This window comes from Carassius carassius, chromosome 11 (genome assembly GCF_963082965.1).
Source record: "Carassius carassius chromosome 11, fCarCar2.1, whole genome shotgun sequence".
NCBI lineage: Eukaryota > Metazoa > Chordata > Actinopteri > Cypriniformes > Cyprinidae > Carassius > Carassius carassius.
This window is the reverse complement of record NC_081765.1, coordinates 11,908,360-11,924,786: the sequence shown is the minus strand read 5'-3', so window position 1 is coordinate 11,924,786 and position 16,427 is coordinate 11,908,360. Positions and strand designations below refer to the sequence as shown.

Genomic DNA, 16,427 nt, shown 5'->3' with positions numbered 1-16,427 from the left:
CAAAGCCGCCTGCTAGACGGGGTGCGAGGGTCTTTTGTTACAAGCTCCACACTCCATTTTTAATCTGCCTCTGTCGTGCAAAAACACTACAAACCGAACATGAAATGAGTCCTCGTTCTTTCTCTTTTGTTCTTAGAATCATATCTAATATCACTATTATTATTTCATCCTGCTGGAGCAGCAGACAGAGCTCTATATCACCCACCATTTGGCCGTGCTATTGGAGAGAGATTAGGGTTGACTGTGAAAGGGGTGCATGAGCTCCTCGGTGTGTGGCCTTTGAAGAGCAATGGAAGGTTGTTAGTCTCTCTGAGAAACAGCTCACCTGGCAGGCTCTCAGACGGATACACTATAGAGTGTCAGACCAACCTGCCGATTCTCCTTTCCCCTCTTCACAAACTACCACCGCATGTGTCTTTAGTGAGACATCACTGAAAAGCAAGTCTTCATCTCTCTTAGGCGACCCCCTCCTGTCCATCCATTCACATGGCATCATCTCTATCAAACCTTTTACCTTCTGACTGTCCGAAGCTTGTACTTTATCTGCAGACTGATACGACTCGTGCTTGACAGATTTTTCATTGACTGATGTGGATATCAAGAGAGCAGGGTAGCCAGTAAAATGTAAATATACACTACTGTTCAAAAGTTTTGAAAGAATTGTATAATTTTAGTCAGCAAGGAAGCATTAAATTGATCAAAATGGACAGTAAAGGCATTTGTAATGTTACGAAAGATTTGTATTTCAAATAAACATGGTTCTTTTGAACTTTCTATCCATCAAAGAATCCTGAAAGAAATGTATTGCTGTTTCCAAAAACATTAACCATCACATTTAATTCCAACATTAATAATAAGAAGAAATGTTTATTGAGCATCAAATCAGCATATTAGAATGATTTCTGAAGTATCATATGCAGACTGGAGAAATGATGCTGAAAATTCAGCTTTACCATCACAGGGATAAATTACATTTGGCGATATATTACAATAAAAGCTGTTTATTTTAAATAGCAATAATGTTTTACAACATCACAGTTTTTACTATATTTTTGATCAAATAAATGCAGCCTTAGTGAGCTTAAGAGACTTATATTTAATAGAAAACGTCTCTAGGTTACGAATGTAACCCTAGTTCCTCAAAGGAACGAGACGCTGCGTCAAAAGCGCTTTGGGGAAACACCTTTGGCAAGATCAACTCTGAATATCGTGTGCAATCAGTCCAATGGAAAAGCATGACGTCACAGGCGGGGTGACGTAGCGACCAGAAAGCTATAAAGGCACGTGCCACGCAGCTGGCTTCAGCTTCGAGTAGGGAAACAAGCGCCGGCAGGGGTGCCGGGAGTATGGCTCTGCGAAGCAGCGTCTCGTTCCTTCGAGGAACTAGGGTTACATTCATAACCTAGAGACGTTCCTCTTCAGGAACTCGAGCTGCGTCAAAAGTGCTTTGGGGAACGATGTGCCAACGCTGCCAGACTACCAATCCCCTGCCTAGTGTGTATCGGAAGAGCACAGCTGAGGCAAGAGGACAGAAGAGCCAGGAGCGGCTCGCATATCGAGATTGTAAAATCTGGCAAATGTAGAGGGCGTGGACCATCCCGCAGCATTGCAGATGTCCAAGAGGGACACACCTGCTAGAAAGGCCTTAGAGGCAGCCATACTCCGTGTAGAGTGAGCCTTGGCTCCCAAAGGAAGGGGAAGACCAGAGGACTCATAGGAGACGTTGATAGCCTCGACTATCCAACGACTAAGGGCCGCTTAGAGCAGTGGTTCCCAACCTTTCTCCTTGGGGCCCCCCTATGTACATATTTAACAATCCGTGACCCCCCCATAGCATTAATATATATATATAATTGCTATGCACATAAGCACACACACACACTGTATATAGTAACTAAATGTAGTTTAGTTTAATTGACATTTAATGATTTTTAATGACATTTTATTACATGAATACACAGGAAATGTTCCTTTCAACTTCAAATGTTTCCTTTTAGCCTAATATTTTCAATTTTACACAACAAGTAAAATGCAGTTGTTTCTCATAACATCAGCATAAACACATAATGCTAATGTCCACCTTGGGCTTGCATGCCTTTCCTATGTGCCTTTCACTAGTGATGGAATGTCAGGTGTAATGCCAGTGACAGCCAGTCTAAAATCGCTGTGGACTTCCAGTCTGTTGCAGTTTGTAGTTTAGCGAGCTCATCTTCACAGCCAAGGTATTCCACATCTTCAAGCCTGTATGTGAAGGGAACCATAACCCACGACTCATTGGATAATGCGTCAACATCTGCATTCCTCAAAGCGGGACTTTAATTCCTCCTGTAGCGCAGTCATGTAACGGCAAAACTCGGCGCGCAAAGATGCACTCACGGTACCCCCAGAATGTTGAAGCAGCAGTGGAAAGTGTTGTAAATGCCCCTGTGACATTTTTCCAGCCCTGTACTCCAGCTTGTGCATAAAAGCATCGATTGAGCACCATTCTGGCCGAGACTTGTCTTGGCCTTCAATAAAACCTAAATTTATGTAGGTTTTGTCATAGTATCTTAACTTTTTCTTCGCCTCTGATGAAGAATCACCGCATTTACGTTTCTCTGCCATTTTCCTTTTGTTTTTGCCGTTACTATGACAACAAGCACATTGAGCAAGTGACGGTATGCACGCAAAATTTTAATAATTATTTTATTTAAGAGATTACTTTTGAATGCCTTGTCTTGGCATTGTAAGCATTTTTTTTTTACTTTGAAAAAATATGTTTATATAAAATTATTAGTGGAACATTTTATGCATCTTTATTCACCTCAAAGCATATCCGCTCCCACACCCCCCCCCCTGTGAACTCTGGCAGGGGGGCGCAGACCCCAGGTTGGGAACCAATGGCTTAGAGGCAGGGGAACCCTTTTAAGGAGGACCGTAGCAAACAAGCAATTGGTCAGATTTTCTCCACAGGGCAGCTCTGTGGACATATGTGTGCTCTGTGGACATATGTGTGCGCTCGCACTGGACACATACAATTTAGCTTCTCCTGGTCTGGCGAAAGGGAGGAGGGCAAAAGGCCTGCAGTATGATAGGTTGTGGTGTAACAGAGGGAACCTTGGGAACATAACCCGCTCGAGGGTATAAGAATGCTTTGGCCATACCAGGGGAAAAGTCTAAGTAGTTAGGGGCCACCGAGAGGGCCTGAAGGTCTCCAACTCTCTTTAGAGACGTAATAGCCAGTAACAGGGCAGTCTTAAGGGTCAGATGTCTATCTGATATATCTTGAATTGGCTCGAATGGAGCTTTGCAGAGAGCCTCTAACACCACGACCAAGTCCCACGGGGGAATACGGGACCATACTGGAGGTCTCAGCCTCAGTGCACCATGGAGGAAACGTGTAACTAGGGGGTGCCTACCCACTGACTGACCATCGAAAGGGACGTGGTAAGCAGCTATGGCCGCCACGTACACCTTTGAGGTGGAGTGAGTTAACCCCGCAGAGAGCCTAACTTGTAGAAACTCAAGAACTGTACCAACTGGGCAGTTAACAGGGTCAAGCTGGCGGTCTCTGCACCATGAGGTGAAGAGTTTCCCCCTCAGGGTGTACAGTTTCCTCATAGAGGGAGCTCTGGATTGGAGGAGGGTCTCAACAACCTCAGTTGAGAGACCGGAAGCTATGAACTGTGCCCCTTCAGGGGCCACACCCACAACTTCCACAGCTCCGGGCGAGGGTGGATTATTTTGCCCTGCGCCTGAGAGAGTAGATCTGTCCTGATCGGAATCTCCCATGGAGAGCCGTCGAGGAGAGAGACCAGATCCGCGAACCATACTCGGCCCGGCCAGAACGGGGCTACTAGCAACAGACGGACCCCGTCCTGGCGTATTCTCGCCAGAACTCCCGGGAGCAGAACAGTGGGGGGAAAGGCGTACAGACGAAGCCTCGGTCAGGTCTGTGTCATGGCATCTAGTCCCAGTGGAGCTGGGTGAACTAGAGAGAACAAGAGGGGACATTGCGATGTCTCTTGAGTTGCGAAGAGGTCCACCTGAGCTTTGCCAAATATCTGCCATATCTGCTTCACCACCTTGGGGTGAAGCATCCATTCCCCGGGCCTCGGCCCCTGTCTCGACAGCATGTCTGCTCCCTCATTCAATCTCCCAGGAATATATACTGCTCTTAACGAGAGGAGTTTGCCCTGGGACCACAGGAGCATCTGGTATACCAGCTTGTATAAGGGGTGTGAGCGCAGACCTCCCTGGTGATTGATATAAGAGACCACCGATGTGTTATTGGTGCGCACCAACACATGACGGCCTCTCAGGTTTGGGAGGAAATATTTCAATGCTCGATACACTGCTAGCATTTCTAGACAATTGATGTGCCATGTCAGATGGCGACCACTCCACAGACCGCAGGCAGTGTGGCCACTCATGATCACAACCCAACCGGTGAGGGACGCGTCTGTCGCTAGCGTTACACGGTGACCAAGAGCTCCCAACACCAGGCCCTGATTCAAGAACCAAGGTTCCTTCCATATGTCTAAGGCACGAAGGCATCGCCGCGTGACCTTGATAGTTCGGAATGGATTTCCCCTCGGGGAAAACCCCTTGGTCTTGAGCCACCACTGCAGGGGCCTCATGTGCAGTAGGGCCAAAAGGTATCACGTTGGACGCAGCTGCCATGAGCCCTAACAGTCTCTGAAACTGCTTGACAGTGAGTGACTGGCCTTCTCTGACTCTCTTGACTGAGGAAAGGATTGACTCGATCCGAGCAGGAGACATACGTGCCTGCATCGTGGTCGAATCCCACACTACGCCTAGATAGGTGGTTCTCTGAACTGGAGAAAGTACACTCTTCTTGGCGTTTAGTCTCAAACCCAGCTCCCCCATATGGGTGAGAACGACACCTCGATGTCGAACCGCCATCTGGTCTGATTGAGCTGCGGATGCGGATGCCCTGCATACGGAGGGGTACCAGAGCCGCATCTACACATTTCGTGAACGTGCGGGGTGAGAGTGCAAGGCCGAAGGGAAGTACTCGATATTGGTATACTTTGCCCCCGAAAGCAAACCTCAGGAACTTCCTGTGTTGTGGAAGGATGGAGATCTATTGTGACAAACCAGTCCTCGGATCTGATTTGAGCTACAACCTGTTTGACAGTGAGCATTTTGAACTTCAGTGACATTACTGAGAGGTTTAATTGACGTAAGTCTAAGATCGGATGCAACCCCCCATCCTTCTTTGGAACTATGAAATACCGGCTGTAAAACCCGGATTCCCTGTCTAGAGGAGGGACCACCTCGATGACCTCCTTCCTTAAAGGGTTAGTTCACCCAGATAGCAAAATTATGTAATTAATAACTTACCCTCATGTTGTTTCAAACCTGTAAGACCTCCGTTTATCTTTGGAACACAGTTTAAGATATTTTAGATTTAGTCCGAGAGCTCTCAGTCCCTCCATTGAAGCTGTGTGTGCGGTATACTGTCCATGTCCAGAAAGGTAAGAAAAACATCATCAAAGTAGTCCATGTGACATCAGATGGTCAAGTTAGAATTTTTTGAAGCATCGAAAATACATTTTGGTCCAAAAATAGCAATATTTTGCTCACGGGCGGACATAACTGGGAGTGACACTCGCGGGAGACAGCTGCGCCCTGAAACACTGGCAGGGTTGGCAGACCGGCCTCCAGAGGGCACTGGGGTGAGACGGGCACCGTATAATGAGGTGGACACCGCTCTACCCCAGTAGGGGCTACCCTCAGGGTCGCTGCGCCTCTGGCGTCAGGACCTCTTTGTTGAGGACTTCCTAGCTTCAATAATTGCACGAAGGTCTGATTTTGCCTTGGAAGTCCCCGACTCAGAGCTTTTGAGCCTCGCGGTATGAGGAGCCTGCCTGTGGCGTGGGTATCTCCTGCCCAGATAACCCACGAGAGCGACGAGGGAGGAAACTCTGGAACGCCGCCGCCTGTTTGCGTGCCTCCTGGAACATGTCGACGACGGTATTGACTGTGTCGCCGAACAGGCCCGAGGCTTGAAGCGGGGCGTCCAGGAGGCAGACCCTGTCACGTTCTCTTATCTGAGACAGGGTCAGCCATAAATGCCTCTCCGCGGCCACCAAGGCTGCCATAGACCGCCCAATCGCGCGAGCGGTCTCTTTGGTGGCGCGGAGGGAGAGATCAGCAGTCCGTCTAAGCTCTGCAATATCGTCGGACTTGATCCCCTCTCCCTCGTCTACATCTCTCAGCAGGTCAGCTTGATATGCTTGGAGGACGGCCATAGCTTTTTTTTCTTTTTTTTTAGCGCTTGCTGAAAGACGCGAAGCTGAAGCCAGCTGCGTGGCACGTGCCTTTATAGCTTCCTGGTCGCTACATCACCCCGCCTGTGACGTCACGCTCTTCCATTGGACTGATTGCACACGATATTCAGAGTTGATCTTGCCAAAGGCGTTTCCCCAAAGCACTTTTGACGCAGCTCGAGTTCCTGAAGAGGAACAGCTATTTTAAATTTAAAAACTTTTTAACAGAAAAATACATTTATATTAATTTCCATGATTTGATGGAATTTTTCATTTTCAATAAATTTATTTTATTTATTTGTCTAGCCAATTTATTAGCATTTGCTTATACAACAATTCAACCATTTCTTTAGGCCAACCTTACTTATTTTTTTTTTTACTTCTTCCTTGCATTTTGCTTTGTTTCTGCTCATATTGGTCTCTTATTCCTCTTTGCAGCTTTGTTTCTAAGATTGACAATGACAGCTTTCTCTACCTTCTGTCATCATCTTTTTCTACTCTCAGCCTTTTCCTTCCCTTCATATACCTTTTTTCCCTCTTTGTCTCATCATCCGTCACTCCTCTATCAGCATTTCTATCTCCTTGGCCCGTTTTTTTACATTTCAATCACTCGCTCTTTCAGCTTTTGCTCTTAAAATGTATCTACAGTCATATTTCACTGTCTGTGAGCTATTCTTCACATACATTAATCTCCCTGACTACCGTATCTCAGTCCAGACAGTCCAGTCACACACAGAGACGTCAATCCATCAGACACTGAGTCAAGCAAACAGTTTAGAAATTCAAAACTGAATGCGTGTCGTCTGCAAAATCCAGCAATTGCTCGCTAACCAAATAAAATCATTACTGTTGTGCATCTGAAAATGTACATGTTTATTTCAATCCACTGAAGGGTTTTAACTTCCTGTGCACAAGCAGAACTAGTGGTTTATAGATAATGAGTCGTAATCATGCTTCAGACCACTGCTTTCTAACTAATCAGTGGCAACAATGCAGTGAAGGGCGTCTTCAACAAAGCATGCATGAGACCTGTAATTGAACAGTGAGAGACCCAATTCACCAGAGAATTTACTAGAACAATATGTATACAAGTGTGAATTGGTCTTAATATGGTGAAAATAAGAGATTTCGATTTACAACACAAAGAAGCGCTTAGAGGCAATAAAGAGACTTTGTGTTCTTTGGGAAATGTGGTTGATATACCACTTATACCACTTATTAACAAATGTGGATAGGGATGCCCTCACTGTGTAAAATACACTCAAAGAAATTAAATAATATTTGGATTGACAATGAAATTACATTGAGAATTAAGCTCTGGTAAAGTTTGAACTTGTTTTAAAGATTATTACTAAAAATGTGTCACATAAACACCTTCTTCTGGAGCTCTCTCCGTCTAATATATAACATATATGATATTTGTATATTGTAAATTATAAAAAGTAAAGATGTTTACAATGTCACAAAAGGTTTTTTTCTGTTGCACTTTCTACTGTTTTCAATATTGATAATAATAAGAAATGTTTCTTGAGCACCAAATCTGCATATTAGAATGATTTCTAGAACATTAACAATATTTTTGTTCTTACTGTATTTGTGATCAAATAAATGCAGCCTTGAAGAGCATAAAATACTTCTTTTAAACCCAACACTTGGTTTGAATCAAACATACATAGTTGAAACACACATGAAATGGTTTGAATGAAACAAACATTGAAATTCACCAAACAATACATTAGAGTGTTATGTATTATGTATTAATTTTGCTGAATATTAATGTATATTGTCTTCTGACTTGCATGTTACGAAGCAAAACAGTAATATTTCGCTGGACACTAACTACTGTGTCCTAAATTCCCCTCTTGCTGCTGTGAATTTATCTCAATAAATGCATGAAATATGTTGACAACGGAGGCTGTTGCTCATTTCCTGCGAGGGGCCAAAGTTTAAGTGGCACTGCTATAGCAATAGTCGAGTGAGTGTGGTTCTCAGCGTTCGGTTATTTACAGAAAACGCTGAGTAGGGCAGAATTTGGATGACTGCAGAGTGACGGGCACAATGCTGAGGGAGATACAGGAAGAGGCAACATACAGCTGCACAGTCGTAGTCCCTGACTTCACACAGCCCTGCATGCTCCAGCACTGTAGGAGTGCCCAAACCTCCTGCACTACTTCCTGCCCAGCGCTGAATCAACAAGCAGGGATAAGAGCAGGAAGTCAGACTACAAGGTGGGCAGAAGGGTGTGTGCAGAGAGGCCAGCGCTCCGGCGTCTGGGTGTGGTGTGTGGGTCACCAGGTTCATCAGGAAAGAACAAAGGGAAAGAAAGTTGAGGGGAGAAAGAGTGACAGGTGAAGACGTCTGAACATCTGAACAGACAAAAGCTGCCATACTTACACGTCCTACAGGGGTTGAGACAAAGGCAGGAAGCTCTGGACTTCCCGTCCTCAAGGTTTTAGGAACTACAGCGTGACTATGAACTTTCACGGCTAATATAGCAAACAGAGGCCTGTTGGACTTTGGAGAGAGACATGACAGTGAAGAGGCATTCCACTGGGACACATGATATCACTGCAGATGACCCAAATACCATGCCATTACATTTCCTGTTGGTCTGAAGCACAGGAAGTGCCCTGCTGAAGAACACTGCAATATACAGACCTTACGGTCTTTAGTCCACTCAATGTTTTAAAGCTAAGTGGTGTGGTTTGATTTGGTGATTAAATATATGTGATGGTAACTGATAGGCTTTAGGTATTAACCTGCAAAGGAAATGCACTGTGCTCTTGAACGAGTCACTTAAAGGGACAGATCACCCCAAAATGTACTTGCTCTCATGTTGCGCCAAATCCACAAGACTTTTGTTCATCTTTGGAACCCAAATGAAGATATTTTTAATTTTCACTCATAATATTTGTCTATCCATTGAAAGGCCTTCAAAAAGTACAAAAGCACATCCAAAAAGTAACGAATTAATCGGAATTAATTAATTAAGTAACAATGAATCGGTTTAATCCAAGCCTTCTGAAGAGACACGATCGCTTTATAAGATGAACAGAATTAATTTAGGCTTTTATTTTAACTCAACGTTGATCAACACACAAACACATCCACATCAAACATGGCAAACACTTAAGTGCAACTAAACTTGACACTTGCTTGACACATTTTTTTTTCAGAATTCTTTATAAACCGAAAGTCCAAAATACATTTTTATTTGAAACAGAAAGCTTTTTTTTTAAACACTTTTAAAGGTCTGTCACTTTTGATGAATTTAATGCATCCTTCTTTCCTTAAAAAAAATTATAAAAACAGAAAAAAAAGAACTTTTACTTATCCCAGACTTTAGAACTGTGATGCATGTAAGAAAAAGAGTTTCTTCCATGGGACTGATGACTTCATTAGATGCATTGTAATAAGACAGAGAAGACTCTTACCAACTCACGTGGAAGGAACATGTCTTCCTGTCTGGCCACAACCAGACACACACTGCTTAGTAATGCGTAACATGGCCACCAGTTCCTCCTAAGAACGGCTGGTGACATCCACATTTCACCTGAATACACACATGCACTCGGCCTCAGGTGGCCATCTTTGACGGCAGTTTTTGACGAGGATGGGACCAGGCCCATGTACAGAAGAATCTTTTTCAATTGGGATTAAAGTGATTGACAGACTACCTAAATCTAATTTGTCAGCAATACTGCGGTGATTCATGTGTGAATCCTATTCTCTTCCCAGTCAACACACTGTAAAAATATCAGCAATTTGTCTACAAAAGAAATTTGTAATTTGAATGTCGTATTTGAAGTATGGATGTTTAAACAGCCCATAATATCTCATATCTTAAAACAAAATAAAATAAAAAATATGCTGAATTACATACAAGTAAACATATAATATTGAATGTCAAATGTTTGAAGTCAGTAAGATTTATCTGAAAGCTGTATTCAGCAAGGATCAATGACACTAAAACCAACTGTAATGTTACAAAAAATAAATAAAAATCCTGAAAAAAATATTGTATCACCATTTCCACACAAATATCAAACATTGAAAACACTGATAAAAGTTTCTTGAGCAGCAAATCAGCATTTCAGAATGATTTCTGATGGATCATTTAACACTGAAGACTGATTTAATGACTGTTAAAAAGCTTTGCTTCACAGGAATCAATTACATTTTAAAATATATTAAAATAGAAAACTTCAAACGGTTATTTTATATTGCAATAATATTTCACAATATTACTGTTTCTATCTGTATTTTAGTGACCTAAATGCAGCCTCGGTGTGAATGAGACTTCTTTCAAGAACATAAAAAATAAATCTTACCAACCTCAAACTCTTGAATGCTACAGTAAGTACATTATATTTAATCATAGCACATAATGTGCATTAAAATTGCTGAATTTAAATACACAATAGAAATAATAAATATGAAATTTAAATCTATTTTACAGTGTTTACTTAAAACTGACTAAAATATTTTAATATTACTAGTCTGCCTAAACATCAAATTGATATTTTGGCCACATATTTGTGCTATTAGGTTTCTGTTTTTCTTTCCTGTTAATATTGCATAAGGATCTATCATAATTTAAATCATAAACTCAGTTTTAAAACCATGCCCTGCAGAAAATTATTTGGAGATCTTAGCAAAGATCCAAAGTCTGTATTATAAATACGTAAAAAAAAAAACACCATGGGAAACAACAGAAGAGACTGGCTCTATAAAACTCCTCATAGACTCTATACTGTACACAGGGGTGGGTCTTTCTGAGGCATGTCAGGGACAGTTGGCCTGATAAAGGCCATCCTTGTGCGAGACTGAGATTACAGCCGTATGGCTTTAGAAACTGAAGTTTAATTTCACATTTGAGCAAATCTCAAAGAGTCAGAGTGAAAGGGACAGACAAAAAAAAAAATACAGAGTGCATGAATATGAAAGACAGAATCAGTTTGTTTAAAGTAAACAGAGAAAGCGAGAGGGAGAGATAATGCTAACAATCAAAATGTTCTTTCTTTCTTACACAACTTAAAGTCAACACAAGCCTGACTCACGACAGAAATATCATTACTCATATTAGGACGACCTCCGGATGCTGACATTTACATTTTTCAGATGAAATTCAAGTGTTCCACCAAAAAAACTCTTCAAAAACAATCTTAATGGTAAAAAAGAAATAAGCACCTGACAGGAAATCATTGCCATTTTTTCTTTCAGCCCGGATAAAAAGAGGATAATAAAGGAGGAGACTGCTGTCTAACACAGGTGGTGGTCCATTTAAACTGAGCTCCCGCCTTGACCTGTGCATACTGCTTCTTACAGTGGTCTTGATGCTGTCACACTGACTGATAGGTAGATTAGAGAAAAGGCTATAGCCCCCCGTATGACACGAGGCATGTCTTTAGGGTGGATATTTCCAGTCCTGTCCCTGAGATCAGGGATAAATGATGGATAGAGCGTGTGGGTGAAGAAACTAAAAACTAGACCGCCTGAGGGCCAGTGGTTGTTCTTTAAAGCATCAGACTACAGAGGACAATACACATTGAAGCCAGTCTGTGGAAAAAATTAGCTAAAAAAATTAGCTAAAAATAATTTTATGCTCATCATTTAGCACAATAGTTTTACGGTAAACACTTTTTTTGTTCCAAAGATGAATTTATATCATCATTAATGACAGAATCAATAAGCACTTAATAGACTTTGCAGCCTGAAATAAAACCTGATTTATTCGATTAGACTGCCAAACCCACCGACTACAAAGTTGACCAATGTTTGAGTGAGGGAGAGAATCACTGTAAAAAGTAGTACATTCTTTTAAAAGATCTTGCAATATATGTCTTGGCTCTTTTAAAAGGAGAGTTTTAATGCACTATGTAAGCATACTTATATGCAGGCTTTTTCAATCTCAGATCCATAGATGATTGTGTTAAATAAATTTGTGTTAATTCGAGATTAAATATATATATATATATATATATATATATATATATATATATATATATATATATATATATATATATATATATATATATATATATATATATATATATCATAAACAGGATGATACAAAAAATATGGTCCCTTTAATATCTCAGATAACTGTAACTTTTACTGTAACAGTTTATGGGACCTTTTGAGTCACCAAAAACTTAATACTAAGAAATTTGAATTACTTGAGGCCAACAGAATTCCTCAAAATGTTGCCCCAACTAGTCAAACACAGTTGTCTGAAAGAATTCCAAACTGAACAATATTGCAAAAACGTTAAGGGTTTTTGAGTTCCCAGCATGCATTGCAGAATTAATAAATTATGAGGTTACTGTTACAGGATTACTGTTTCATCAAACTTTTGTTATTGTTTTGTCATTATTGTTAGTTATTTGTTGTGTTGTGATGTTAAGAGCTCATCTTTTACCATTTCTTGATCATCACTGTTGTTGAGGTTTGTGTCAAGTCTCGAAGTCTAGGTACAACTTTCTAAATCTATATCCCAGATATCTTTGCTTTGTAGGAGAGACTTTCAGAAACAAAGATAGTATAGTTTATGTCACATAATAATAATTCAATAAAATTATATGTATAGGCTTCCAAATGATAGATCAATTTATTTTAACCAAATACTTGACAAGAAATACATAGTTGCCTCCATGAATTTATTGGATGAATAAGACATTCTGCGTTAGTGAACAAACCTATTCAAACTGACAGAACAAAGTAGTGTTACTAAAGCCAAATAAAACAATATTTGAGAGAACCTAAAAATATAAATGCCTCAGGTTTTGTTAAATTGTTCTCAACAATTCCTTTTTTACAGTCCATCTTTCCCAGTTGTTTACCTTTCCTAAGATTGATATTGAGCCTCTTTCCATTTTTATTGTTGTGGTTTTGTAGAGGAGATGGTCCCAGGCCATTTTTCAGGAGAGGGCTGTCAGCACTTTTGCTTCTGGAGGTGGGTGAGAGCCTGAGGGGTAATGGTGAGCCCAGAGAGCGACTCTCTAAACTGCTGTCGGACTCTTGAGTCTCAGCTTGCTGTCCTGGGGAGGACTCCACAGGCTTCACCTTCAGCGGTGGAGGGTCTTTGGTCTGTGTGGATGCGTCAGGGTTTTCTGAGATGAAGAGGTGGCCGATCACACTCTTCTCAAAGCATTCTTTATTAAAAACTGGAACAACTTCTAAACGAACGATGGAAGAACACATGGCTTGTCTGAATATTTCCTGTGCTCTGGTAAAGGAAAAATTAATAAGGAACAAAGCAATTAGGAGACAATAATTTTTTTTATAATTATTTGCAAATTGCTTGATGAAACAAATGAACCTGGAAACTAAAAAGAGGAGGAAATTGTAATGTATGAAATAATCTTTGTTTAGATCAAACTCACTCTGACGTTTATTCTGACAGAATAATTGGGGTTATGACTAATGAGTCCTATGCATCACAAAAGACAAATCAATCCACCTCCTTCATTTTTACTTGACCGATTTAATTCAAAAACCATCCAGCCATCCTGAGCATAATAAGATTAATGTGACCTTCTACTGGATAGAAGTAATTCTCCTTAGTGGAGATGTGTATATATAATGTATGCATAATAATATACATGATGACCTTGGAACAACTGGGTAATTTTTTAAAAGGTATGGCAAGCTCTGATTAATTTTAGCATTCAACAATTTCTGCTCCTATAGCATCCATCTAATGAAGAATGTTTGAAGAATATATCTTGTTAATTTGGGTTCTTTTTATATTCTCGTACCATCAAAACGAACACAAATCTTTATGTTAAAATTTGATCCTTTTTGATCCTGACAGCTTTTGGTCAGGTAGCAGATAACTGATCAGCATGACAGCATACAGTGTAAGAGTAGAAGATCTGCTGCACACACCAAACAGAGCACAATAAATGAACATGACTGATGGAAGGGCTCTGTCACCGTTGGTTGGGCGTTTTTCTGCTTTTGAGACCAATCCAGAGATGACAGCCATAAATAGAGTGCAACAATGGACACCATGTCTGTTTTTACAACCATTACATCAATATATATGGCTAAAAACTAAGTATCACAATAGGAAGGAAAGGATATCATTAGATGGAGACAGAGAGAGCAGACCAGAAGTTGAAGCAGAAAGAGACTCACTGTGAAAAGGATTTGTCCATTAATTCAGTATCATTAATTTTGACAATGCACTCATCGTCCTGAAAGATGCCTTCTCTTTTGGAGCGACTATTCTCTTCCACGCCTCGAATGTGCAGACCCAGAGTCCTGAGAGAGAGCAAACCATAAATTACCAACAAAATAGAGCACAGCACCAGCCAGCGACTGGCCAAGACAGACTGTGCTATTGTATTATAATAGAACAACAGCACATGTAAAACAATAGTTACCCAGTAATTAGATAATAATTATAAAAAAAAACACTTATTCAAGTAATAATATCAACACGGTCCACACCACTGTATTGTAGGGAATTTCTGAAATGAGGAAAAGTCATTTGGCTTTTTTTTAGTCCAGGATGAATTTATGTTTCAGATTTGTTTTAAATGTTGCCCCCTCTAAAGCTTTATTGATTGATGACAATAGACAATAGATTTGCCCTCCGTGAAAACCCACATGTACAGACTGCTTGGCAAAACACAAGACATCAGCGCTATGGCTGGCACAGCCTGGCAGTGAAAAAGGCTATCAGGCTGGAGAAACTCATAAAGTAGGAGCAGGAATGACAGATGAGTATTATTCCCTCAGTCTTTACCTGCAGGCAATGCACTCGAGTTCATTCATACTAAATAACACATTCATACATTACAGTGGGCCGCAACACAGAGGCATGGAAAAATTATGGAAGATTCCTTTGCAGAAATTCAGATGGACATATATGGAGACACACTGGACTGAAACGGTTTCCTCTGAGAGGTGATATTTGACTGGAGGGATAAAGGTTGAGTTTTAGTTAAGTGTACCGTATTTTCCGGACTATAAGTCACACTTTTTTTCATAGTTTGGCTGGTCCTGCGACTTATAGTCAGGTGTACAGCCCGAAGCCATTTGTTTTGAGAATAATGGCTGGCTGATGAAGTTATTGGCTGGCTAGCCGGCTCAGCCAAAACCTAAATGGCTGCTGCAGCCGCCAAACTTTTCATAGCTGCAAATGGCTGAAGATGCCACTTCATGTCTACAGATGTATATGTTATACTGATTAACTAAATCTCAATCTCTCCAAGCATGGCTTACACTATATTTCTACAAAATGCAATACAATGTAATAAAAAAACACCAGATTTTACTTTCACAACGTATGCACAGATTTATTTTGTAGTCTGTATGCTACTAAACATTTTCAAATAGCCTACAATTGATGGGAAAAAATTACAGAGGGATTTATGGATATCTACTTTTGTTATCCTGTATATCAGAATATACTGTGTCAATAGTAGTTTTTTGGAATAAAATGTTATATATCAGGCTAGGAATAATATATTTACAAATCCCTCTGTAAATGTCGTCATAATATAACTAGGTACTACTGAAGTGGAGATTTCGGACTTGGAGTATGAGAGAAAGGTCATTTTGAGAAAACGGGCTTTAAAGATTTATCATCAGCCAATGAGATCGCGCATTCAGTCTTTTTACTTTCACGATTGGTTGCTGATAAAAAGGAAATGACCATATTTGGATCCAACAGGATTGTACAGGAGAGAGCTAAACGGTGCATGTGATGAGAGGGTGACGGCAGAGATTGCGGAGAAGTATGTTGATTAAGAACGCAAACTTTTCTTGAATTTATGAGAAATCTACAGACGCAAACAGACGAAGTGTAGTAAAATAAAGACCTAAATGTGTATTTCAGACTTTTTTTCACCACAAGTCTGAAAGAAGATATGTTATTGAAGACAAATATCCAAAAATCTCAAAATTGACCAGGAAAAAACCCCCGATGTTTTTGCCTGCCGTGTCTCGCCTTAATATAAACACACACTGTTATCAGTATTATTTTGGACAAAGTTTTGCACATTTCACTTCAATGTACACTGAAGCATGCGTCGTGAATTAGCAATGTGGAAACGGTGGTTTGTTATCACGTTCAGTGCTATAAATCTCTCCGTTCCAGAATATTTGGTTCATAACATCAATCTTTGATTCAGGTGTTTG

The 16,427-nt window shown here is 40.7% G+C and overlaps 1 pseudogene; it reads right to left on the bottom strand.

Annotated features, from left to right (window-relative positions):
• The window catches only part of LOC132152577 (partitioning defective 3 homolog B-like), a 340,755-nt pseudogene that overhangs the window by 215,437 nt on the left and 108,891 nt on the right, over nucleotides 1-16,427 (bottom strand).